The sequence below is a fragment of the Parasteatoda tepidariorum genome, chromosome 6 (genome assembly GCF_982258835.1).
Source record: "Parasteatoda tepidariorum strain Cologne lab strain chromosome 6, Ptep-v5.0, whole genome shotgun sequence".
Classification (NCBI taxonomy): domain Eukaryota; kingdom Metazoa; phylum Arthropoda; class Arachnida; order Araneae; family Theridiidae; genus Parasteatoda; species Parasteatoda tepidariorum.
The window spans coordinates 79,843,496-79,855,812 of record NC_141760.1 but is presented as its reverse complement, the minus strand read 5'-3'; the positions used below and the strand labels follow the sequence as shown (position 1 = coordinate 79,855,812).

Sequence of the window (12,317 nt, the reverse complement as noted above, 5' to 3'; positions counted from 1 at the left end):
GAGGGGCTGTAAAAACCTATTCTGTTGGTTTGTATAGTACTGATGCAGCTCATGAAATACTTTATATAAGAGTTTATGTGGTACATATTAAACTTTTTAGTGTCTTAGCTTAGTTTTTTTTTTAAAATTTCAATTAGTACTTTATTACCAAAATTAATAGAAGTTTTGTAGATTTTTTATTTGCTCTTAAGCGAATTAGTACCATTTCTCCAATAATTATGCTTTTTAGTATAAAGTTAATTATTTTATTTCAATAAGAAGCCATTACCGAAATTGTCATTGGCATCAGTAATAATATTGATGTTTTTTAACTTTTATCCTCAACAAATTCGTACCGTTTCTCCATTAATTATGATTTTTAGTACAAACATTTTTTTGTTTCTAGTTTTGTTCTAAGACATTTTAAAAGCATAACCATAAATAAAATAAACATGTGCATGTGGTTTCAGTTAACCTTAGAAATACTAATGTGATCATGTAGTCTGACTATGATACAATAATCACGATCATTAACTGAGAACAATAAAAAATAAGTATGTTAGAACAATCTTTTGATTACAACTTTTCGATAAAGCTTGGAAACATTGATGCTATCTTTAAAAGTTTTGACAAAATTTAATCATATAATAAAAAATGTGACTTCATAATTTGTTTATAATAGTACTAATTTAGCTTCATGTTGAATTTCTTATTTTTATGGCTTACAGTTATACAGACATAAACAAATTCTTTATTTTATTGTATGTTTCGATAATAGAACTTAAGGTTTAATAATATCAGAGTTGTCATGAAATTTCTGATTTTCCTGAGGAAAAATATTGGGTTGTCTTTATTTTTAAGCTTTTTGTCCTGACATTTTTGATTTGTGTGTGTCAAGAACATCCCATTTTCTGTATATACTAATGCAGTTCTTAAAATAATTGGTTTGAATAATCAGGAGATTTGGATTTTCAATCTAATATCTTTATTTTAATTACTATTAGTTCATTCAGAAAGTTACTATTGAACACAAATGTTATGATGTATATTCACTGTGTTTCCATTTTGAAAATATTGAAATCCCACTGAAAAATATTTGATTTAAAAAATGAACTCAATTGTACATTTTATTTAAATATTGGTATGAAGGAATTATACTGACTAGAAATTATAAAAATTATTTTTTTAATGAACTGTTCCATTAAATTTCCTAAATATTGATTTCCAATTGTTATGAGTTGCTTAGTATTGGTTCTCTATTAAAATAATTAATATTAGCCAGACAATATTAAATTGAAATTGATTATACTAAAGGAAACACATTTACCTAATATAATAAACAAGGCACTCATAAGTAGAGTAAATATTCAACTAATAGTTTATTTCAGAAAATTAATATACATGACTGCAACAATGTACTAACACAATAAATTACAAATTCTTATTTATAGAAATTTCAGTTCTATCTTTCGAGTTGAGTTCTTTTTGTAATTTTTTTAATTTTTGTCTTTCCATATCTTTAATCACCCCAGAATGTAGTTTCTCTATTTCCCATTCTTGCTTTAAGTGAACATATCCTATAATAAATACAGCAAGACCAGTAGCTCCAGCTAAACACCATTTAGCTTTAGAAGACATAGAAAATTATCCAGGTCTGAAGATTCTACATTAAGGGAGAAAGAAGCTTATGTCAGTAAACATTAAAATGAAGTTTTTGCAACCTACACAACTTATAAACCACAGAGCATTTTGACTTAGCCTCTGATTTGTCCCAGGATATGAAAGAAGGATTATTAGGGCACATCATCCCAGGATATCTTTTTAAACGAGTTACATGAATTATGATAAGCGTAAAACTGGTTTCAACCAGTTCAGGTGATTCGTGCCATTAACATGCCTGCATATTTATATTATTAACTGTCTGTGTATATTTATGTTTAGAAAAATGTACATATGTTAATTAATTGACCAAGGTAATACACCTATACTTTGCACCATTATCTGTCTAGCTATATAGTATATAAATATACTTATATACATACATCTATATATATATATGGGTCATTCTCACGAAAACTGTCATTTTTCAATTCATAAAATCCCAAAAAAGTAAAGTTAATAAAAAGCTCTGAAACTTTTTATATTAATAAATATGTAATGGCATTAGAAAGAAAGTATATATCCTATAAATTATACTTAATATTTAAATTAATTAATTTTTTAAATAATTAATTTAATAAATAAATTAATTTATTTTTTAAATTGATTAATGAATAAATTAATTAATTTCACTATTTAAAAAGTGAGGGAGTGACACTAATAGTGAGGGAGTGACACTAATAGTGAGGGAATGATATTTTATTTTAATACATGTTTTTATCTAAGTTGCATCTACCTAAAGTTTGAAAATGATAACATACTAAGTATATCTAATATTTATTATAATTTAGTCTTATATATTTAATAGTTTTTACAGGTTTGGGAAATAAAATTGGCTGGCACCATTGAACAAATTTTTTTTTTTATAATATACTCATCTTGAATCATTCCCTCACTTCAGCGTCATTCCCTCACTTTATACACTAGTGAGGGAATGACAAATTCAATAAAATTTTAAAATAACAGTTAGGCCTAATTAATTTCTGAAGTCAATCACATACAATTATATTCATACAAGAAAACAACATATAATTATCCACTTTCTCGATGAAGTTGTATTTTATTTTACTCTAAAAAAATGACATGAGGGAATGACGAATGTAAAAAATTTTACCTGGTTTGATTCATTCAAATTTATTCCACAGCAAAGCTTCTTTAATTTGAAGATGGAAACATACTGCAATTTTGTTCTATGATGCCAGTTGTTAACTGCTAAAGTTTTTATAAAAATATTTTTATTCTAAGAAGATTGCAGGTGATAAGAACATAGTTGTGAGAGAATGATGCGAAACACTAGGGACAAAGTTTAAAATAGTGCTGTGTTAATATTTTTATCAGAAATTAAATTTATAATTGATTTTCTGAATTCTATATTTCAATATTCTGAAATAAAAAACGCGAATTTGTAAATAAAATTTTTTTATTTCAGAAACAATTTTTTTCTTTTTTTAAATCAGCAGTGGGGACAAGTGAGGGAATGACATATTGGTATATTTAAATTACCTAAAATAAATAAAAAGTGATAATTTTATTTTTATTCTTTTGTTAGCTTGCATTCTGAGGAAACTTTCCCTGAATTTTTTTTTTCGTAAGTTGTAAAACAAACAAAATATACTGGGAACATGAAAATGACTGTTTTTGTGAGAATGACCCATATATATGTGTGTGTGTATACAAACAATGCTCACAAAAGGACACAAGTTATCCCTTTTTTATTCAGAGTCTCAACAGATGTTGTTCAAGGCATGCTGAGTGAGATGTGAGAGGACTTTAAAAGAAGAAATTGAATTGGCACTTTTTTCACTTTAAAGTACAAAATATCTAGTTTTAAAAAAATAATAAGAGTTTTAGGAAATTAACGTTAATGGAGAAAAAATATGTAATTAAAATAGGTGGAAAAAATCAAATCAAAGGAATATTCAGAGATGATTGTGCTCCGGAAATCCAAAGTCCAGAAGTTTACAGAAATCATCTATCACATTTTGTATAAAAATTCTTGTATATTTTATTTAGAATATTAGAACTAGAATTTAATACTTGGCAACTCTTTCATTTGTCAATATTTTTTCTGGTAGAATAATAAATGTGATTAGAGATAAAAGTAAACTAAATACATAATTATTAATTTAAATTATGCTGCATATAATTTATATAGAATTTCACATTGTGAAAATATCAATGATTTAAAATTATAAAGACATTAATTTTTTGAAATGCGTCATTAATGATATTACTCAGGAAATTTTCAGGATTTTTTAATTGGGCTCACAATCACCCCAGAATATTAGAGTTATTGTGAATCGACTGTGTAAGACAAAAATTAAACATTGACTAAATTCAACTATTCAGAAAAATGAGATTTTTTTGTATGTATCTATGACAAATTATTTGCCAAGTTCTGTGAAAAAAAACATCACAGGAGGCCATAGTCATCTCACAATATAAATATTTTTTTTGAATTTTAAATGCATTGAGAAGGTCCCCAAGAGTTAAAAGTAAGTTTTAATATACTAATTTCAGAGAATATTTAATAACTAATCAAATGATTCAAACATTTGGGAAGTTGCAGTGACCAATACAAAATTGCCCCATACATATGAATTATTAAACTTCAAGCATGGACCAATAAATATATTTTAACCTAGTCCATCAATACCTCAAAAACTATCCATTCAATTCTATTTTATTTTATAAACAAAATCGACTCAAATAGCATGTTGCATAACTCAGCAGTGGTCCATGAAACTAAATTTTATGAAATGATTTGAGAGTTTCTTTTATGGGACTAAAATTTTCAATGAGTGTCAAGTCGGCCACCAGCAGCAGGGGAGTGCTTACTTTTAGCGGCCCTGAGCAAAACATAAAATCATTTTATCAGAGTTTATTAAAATCGTGTTTTATTTTAAAATATATATATTGAGCATTGGATTTTTTTTATGTCAATCAGTTTTTTAAAAAACTCCAATAAAATGTATAAATAATGCTTAATATTATTTGACAGCAATATTGCAACTAAAATTTTTCTAATAATAAAAAGGTTAATATTATATTTAATTATGACAAAGTAATCACTGAATAAGTGAAGTCAGTTACTTTTTTCTATCTAACTCAAAACCTTAATGAATTGTTAAGACAGAATCAATTGGTCAAATTAAAAGTAGATTAATTTAGATCAGAAAACATTTTTAAATTAAATTATTCTTCGCAGAACAAGTCTTTATCCATTCTTTAATTGCAAGTATCTATTAATTACGTATTTAATAAGATTTAAAATTACTTGTATTAAAATAAATATGCATCAAATTAAATGAGTCTGATAGTAAACTAGCAAATTATTTTGCATACAATGAGCACATAAAAATATGAAAATGATATGAAAAGAATAATGAAATATTTTCATTTAAATATTACATTCTTATCTACATTTAAGTTCTTGAACAGAAAAAAAACCTTATTTTGTTTTTTAATTACTTTAACCCATTCCTCATTTTAAGAATAAAACATTTATTATTAATAAGATTTGATATCAGTGATTTACTATCACAACTTTAAGTATATGTATATTAGATAATGCAGTATGGTAAAAATAATAATTTCTTCATAAATCTATGATTTAAAAAAATCATAGTGAATCATATAAATCAATAATTTTTTAAGTAAATTTTTTATTTTTATCATGCTGACCCTGCTTTTTAATTTTTCTTGACTTTATCCGCATCAGTTCTCAGAGATCACTCTACACACTTATAAACCGGAAATTGAAATTTTTAATATAATTAATTTTTTTGATATCTAAGTTGAATTCATGTCATTATTTTAAAAATTACACTCCTGATTTAAAGCAGTGTTTCCCAAACTTAGGACTTTGGTGTACCCTTTCTAAATTTTTCATAACGTTACGTACCACTAATTAAAAAATTTATGCATTTTTTTCTATAAAAAAATTGCTCATAAGTTAGAAATCACAACTGATTGCTGACACCACTAATTATTAACTGGTAACTGCAAAAAATAGCCAATAGAAAAATACGTAATCGTAAATTTTCATGGCTAGCTTTGCTTTTAAATAAAAAATTTTGAAATTTTCCTTTCTTGTAAGATATTTCGCATAAGAACGCGTACCCCCGCTAAACAGTTCTCGTACCCCACCGCACTTTGGGAAACACTGATCTAAAGGATCATTGACTGACACATTTGTAAATATAAATTAAAATAATTCATATGAATAGTATATTCCAGGACTAGGAAAAATATATTCAAGATTTAGCAAATGTAAAGAAAAAATTATAATATTGCTTACAAATATGGATAAGTTAATTATTATGCAGTTTTTCTAGCTTTTTGAGGAAGTGAAATTGTCTATAAAAACAGAAATAAACAAAAAGTTGATAGATTATTCTAATTAGAAATAAGTGCCAAAGATGAAAGGCAGGCATTAGTCATCATTGATCCCAATTTCAAATCTTTTACCAATTTCACTTTTGATAGCCATAGTAATTGGAAGGACTGTAAGAAAAATTGTTAAAGCAATCACAAAATTTGGCATAGAATCAGTAAAATTGTTTTTGTACTGTAAAGATGTTTCACTATAGTATTCACTGTCCTTCTTGGAACTAGAAACCTTGATTAATTGACAGTAACTAGATAGCAAGATGAGTAAAGATGACAGTGTCGTCTTTACAACCTTTAGTGGAAAGGTCTGTTAACATTTTTACACATGCCACAATAACTGGCTATAAGATAAATAACCTTTTCTACTAGAAAAAAAAAGAACCAGGTAGTTTATAAAGATGATCTTATGTGTCGTAATAAAGTAACAGAATCGACAAAACCACTTGATAAAGCATTACAATAATTGCAACAAAAAAAAATTATATGATGAAATTAGCATGAATAAAATGCATAAATAAGTAATTATTTTTAAATACATGATTTAAAATTTGCATGTTGTAATGAAAATGGAATTTTTAAAACTACAAGATAATGCCTAAAAAAAGCTGCCAAAAAAATAATTGATAAATAGCTTGGTTTATGATGAAATTAGCAAAAACAAAGCACTGATCAATTAAATGTGCGATTTATAACTATTAAGTGATTCTCAAAACAACATGGAAATTGGTAGTTATAAATGCCAAAAATAACAATCGAAATGTCACTGGGAGCTATGATAAAATCGGTAAAAATAAAAGGTGTCAAAAAGTAATTGCTCAGATTCGCGTATCATAATTTTATATTAAAAATGGTACTTACGTATTAACACAACCAGGCCAAAATTCGCATAAATCGCCAAATTTGGCGTAAGTAGAAAAAATAGAAATCAATTTTTTTTTATAAAACAAAGTATTTTATAAACAAAATTATAAGCATATACTTTAATAGCCTTTTACATTACATATTATTTCGACATCACATAGTGCATTATTTCTCATAACAAATACAGTTTTTTATATTATTTTGTTTTAAAATATAAAATAGCAATTAAACCCTTCTGGTTTCGAATTTGAATAAGTTGCAGAATTATTTTTTCGGTGGAAATCTTTTGGCTATTGCTTTTAGCACTGATTGAAAACCGTATCCCTGTAACAATTCAACAACATCTTTCTCACTCGCAGGCAGATCCCAAATACCCATAGTTAAAGTATTTCACGGCATTTAATCTAACCAGTAAGCAAAATAATTTGTTTACGAAAAACCATGTATAACACGTAGGGTTGCTGTAAGTAGGGTCGCCAAATTTGGCAATTTATGCGAATTTCGGCCTGGTTGCATTAATATGTAAGTACCTTAAAAATAGTGGGTTATTAAAAACTAGGCTGAATTTTGTAGCAATAACAGTTGAAAACGTTATCGGGAAATGCTTCAAAATGTGATGACTCAAATGAGCAATTCAAAATTGTAAAAAATTGTTTTTCATTTTACGAAAAAAAAAAACTTTTGGAAGTTTTAACGGTTGTGCACCTCTGTCTTAAAAATTCTATTCATTAATTTATCTATAAAAATTATTATTAAATAAAATATTGTACACTAAGATTATTTTAATAAATTTATTGTTAAAATATTTTTTTTTATACCCATTCATTTTAATAACTCAGTGTCTGCCGTTTAGTAAAAATTACATTCGCTTGATTTGACTTGATGCAGCGGCTGATTTCTATGATATTGGATACAAATGCAACACCTAGGATACAATAGTTTATTTCAGAATTAGCAGAATTTTCTATTCAAAGTCGTTTGAGAGTTCGTAAAAGTTTTTGTAGCTTTTAATATTACATTAAGTGTTAAAAATAAAGGTGAATATATTTCAAATTTATCCTTCATGTATACTATGTTAAGACACGCTTTCACATTTGTATTTCAAATATCGGATTCTTTTTAATGATGCAATGTAAATATTAGTTTTCAAAAACCCAGCAAAAACGCTTTGTACAACTAAGTAAAGAACTAATAAGTCTCTAGGTGAATAATAATAATAGATTAAAGCAAATATTCTACCAATTAAGACATACCTATTAAAAATAATTTACGATGGAATAATTACGAATGGAAAATGGACGAAAAATTAAAACGCATCAGTTGCTATTTGTCTGCTCTTGTTTATTTTGCTTTGGTTTTGATGTCAGTTGATTGATTGATTAAAAGATAAGGAACGTTAATATGCCTATTTCTGTTCAACAAAATTCTCATGAATTCAGCATTTATATTTTCAACTGAGCATTCTAGCTGTCTGCAGCCATCGTATCACCGAGAAAACTAACTGAAAACTTGATTGGACCGTTTCTATTAGAAAATATATTTTACCAATTAGGTTGTCCCGCAGTGAACTAATCGTTAAGGCACGGTTCCCAGCAGATCATCGAAGTCAAGCATCACTGGCTGCGGTCAGTGTGCGGGTGGGTGACCACTTGGATCAGTCTGCGTAGGAAGCGAGGGTGTGCGGTATTGGTCCTCGTTAAACTGTGCTACCGTAAAGTGCTCGACTTAGCGTACTGGTCGTCGGGCTACCGAAGCGGGGGTGCCATCCCCTCTGCAGAGGATCAAAATTGTGATGGCATGTCTTTGGATCATCCTCAGGGATGTTTCCCAGTCCGTCGCCAATAGCCCATTGTGCAGCTCTAGTGCGACGTAAATGAACAAACAAACAAATTACCAATTAGGTTCTCCTATTTCTTCAGCAGTGCTTAGTTAGGTTAGGTCCTGATGTGGACTGATCATGAAAGCACGGTTCAGAGTAGAGCACCGAAGTCAAGCATCATTGGCAGCGTTCAGTAAGTGGATGAGTGACCACTTTGATCAGCCAGCGTAGGGACAGAGGGTGCGAGGTATTAGTTTTCGTTACACTGTTCTGATGTAAAGTGCTCGACTTCGAGCGCAGGTTGTCGTGCTAGCAAAGCGGAGGAGCAAAATTGTGATGGCATGTCTTTGGGTCATCCTCGGGGTTGTTTCTCATTGCGTTGCTCTAGTGCGATGTAAAAAAATATCTGCCTACCTTGGTTAGGTTAGGTTAGTTATTATTTACGTCGCAGTAGATCTGCTCAATGGGCTATTGACGACGGTCTGGGAAACATGCCTGAGGATGATCCGGAGACATGTCATTGCAATTTTGATCCTCTCCAGAGAGGATGGCTCACCTGCTTTGGTAGCCCGACTGCTTGTGAGCGATAACTTTAGGCTACAACAGTTTAGGGAGGACCGATACCGTGCACTCTCGGTCCCTATGTAGGCTGATCCAAGTAGTCATCCACCCACTGAGCTCAGCCAGAGTATCTTGACTTCGGTGTTCTAGAGGGAACCATGTCTTTACGATCAATCCCCTGCGTAACCAGGAGAGCGTGGAATTGCGCGTATACTATTCATGGAAAATGATAACGTAAGAGACCCCACTCCCTGCATTCGGTTCATATTTTTCCAAATGACATTGAGCGACCATACCTTTTTTCTTGAAAAAAAATAATCACATATCAGGTACTTTTTTTCTTTCGCCGATGATCAAAGATGCAGTACCAGCATGCGGTTTGCTTTGTGACTCGAATTTTAGGGCCTGCTCCAAATTTCTTCTACTTCTAAGAAGTCCACAACGTTCGAATACGTCTTCTTTGGACAGATTCTTTCCCATGTCTATACCAAACTCTTCCTCTCCTCATTTTCTCATTTGTATGGGAATGTACTACGATATTTCCCCCTTCTTTAGCGTTATTTGTATTTAATTCTCAAAAATATTCCCTAAAATTCCCATGACACTTTTTTCAAGAACAATGTTAAATGCAGTTTTGAGATTTATATAGTATTCTAACTTAAAAGTTTTTTTTAATCTATTCGAAAGTCTAGACAGAAACTAACGTATTTTCTTCTCCTATGGCTGTCCACACGCTAAAAGTGAAAGCATATGAATTGTTGCAGTAGATAGAGAGTTCTGCTTTGCCCACTTATGGATAGTTGGCCGTGTAAAGCGAAGCGAAGATGAAGCTGGGGTTAAAATTCATCATAAGATTTCCGTCATTACTGCATCTAATAGATTTTTATGCCTAAGCTTGGAAAAACTTACCCTCTAGTATTATTATTGGTATTCAAAATGGGATACAAGGGGCAAAGAGCAGAATTCTTTATCTATGGCAACACTTAGCATGCTTTCGCCATTCACCTCGTGAAGAGCCATAGGAGAAGGAAACATGTTAGTTTCTGTCTTGATTTTCAAGTAGATTAAAATTTTTTAATTTATTATATTTAACTTAAGAAACTATATGGAACTGAAAACTACATTGAACATAGTTCTAAAAAAAGCATCGACGAAATTAAAAAAATATTTTTGACAAGTAAATACGAAAAATATTAAGAAAGGGAAAAATATCGTAATGCATTCCTGTACAACTGAGAAGAGGAAGATAGAGAAGGGAGAGGTTAAAGACATAGAACCGGACATCTCTCCAGAAAACTCTTATGAATGGTGAAACTAAGCCGAAATTTAAACAGAAATCACAGTAATAAAACTTCGTAGAATATTAAGCCTGTTCATAAACCACCTTGTAAGTATAACATGCAGATACTTTGGAAGGGGTACATCGGAAGTTTTTTTAATTTCTTTCTGTTTTAGGAAGCTTGTTATTGTTTACATTCAGCCAATCATCCATAGCACACTTCGATCACCACTCGTCTAAAAGTTAACGGAAGTTAATCTTTTAACTGTTGCTTTTTCGATTCATACAATTCATAATTTTCACCTGATGTCATTTTTTTGTATTTAATAATTTTATCAATAAGGGCATCAGCGTACTCAAAAAACTAAATTACTGGTAGCGACATTTCAGAAAAGTCATTTGAAAATTCATCTCTTTTCCCTTTTAATAAAATCATTTCTGTTAGAGATTCCTTGAGAGGTATCTCTGTTCCAAGAATATTAATTTGGAAAGGTAAAGCAGTTAGTTTTCAGATATTCTTATCAAAATTTTATTAACAGCTTTTTTTAGTTTCTTGAGGAAGCTGCTCAACTTATTTATCAATGTTTTAAATGGATGGTGTTTTCTACACTGGGGAGGAGCACTGTAGAATTCAAAAATTCTACATGTTTTATTTACCTTTAACTTTTTAAATTTCTTTTATTTTTGGTAAACTTTATTATTTTTACTTGTAAGAGTTCAGTTTTTTTTAGGTATTTAATTTAATTTAAATTTTAGACTAATAACTTTTTCTTTTTAAAAATTTATTTAACTGTTTCTTTGAATAATAGTGAACAGGTTTGTTTTTTTTAAAACATTTGTTCAGTTAATTTCCTTTTAAGCAGACAGGTGGCAGCATCAGTTACTACTGGATTTTAATGATCCAAGTTTTTAAGGTTACTTTCAGTTTATTCAGTTTGAGTTTTTTTTCTTCTGCTGATTTGATATGTTTTTGTAATTAAATTTTTAAATTTGGTTAAATAGTTAAATGATTAAGTTATTTCACAACATATGCAAGGTATTTTTATTTTGTAATTATCTTTCAATTTTTGTTAAAATAATTTTATTTTTGAAAAATTATTTCTGTTTGTGAGTTTTGAGGTGTTGGCAATGGTGGCGTTTTTGGAAAGTATATCAAAGGAAGTGTGCGCGGTGTGCAAAAAAGCTTGCTCTCTCTCGCTCTCCTACCTGTTAGACGTCGTGCTCCACGAGGTTTTGGCTGAAAAAAAAAAGTCATGTGGAATTTGGAAGAAACGCGTGCCATGCGGCACAGAAGCTGATATGCAGATTAATATGAAAGGAAGATGAAATGGTGATCAAGATCTTGTTCATTTAACTTCATGAGGAAGTGCCATCAAGTCCGTGCCAGGGGACACGTGGTATGATTTCGTTTCTTTTATAATTGCAATAGTAATAGTGTGAATGCAGCTACCGGACAGTTATTTTCCATTTTTCATCTAGTGAACTTTTAATTTAACAAATTGTAAACCTTGCCAACTACCCTGCATTTTAAAACCTTAAAACCTAAAATTATATTTTATAATCCTGATAATATATCCTGATTTTATCTTAATGATTGGAGTCATTTCTCAATTAAATGTTGGTTTTTCTTTTTTCTATTTTACTTAAGATGTTATAGATAAATAAGGGGGGGGGTAGTATTTTCTTTTCAGCATGTGTATTCTAAAGCTTTAGGTAAGTGATTTTTTTTTATAAATAAATCTTTTTTTTGAATCGAACCTTTTGGCA

General features: G+C 29.6%; 1 long non-coding RNA gene across 1 annotated transcript; it reads right to left on the bottom strand.

Moving 5' to 3' along the window:
• Positions 1-1,334: 1,334 nt before the first annotated feature.
• LOC147808169 (uncharacterized) lies at positions 1,335-8,283 on the bottom strand. The gene is made up of 2 exons (XR_015434750.1): positions 8,145-8,283; positions 1,335-1,642 (listed from the first exon to the last, which is right to left on the bottom strand). It is a non-coding gene; the product is annotated as an uncharacterized LOC147808169 (long non-coding RNA).
• Between the last annotated feature and the right edge of the window lie 4,034 nt (positions 8,284-12,317).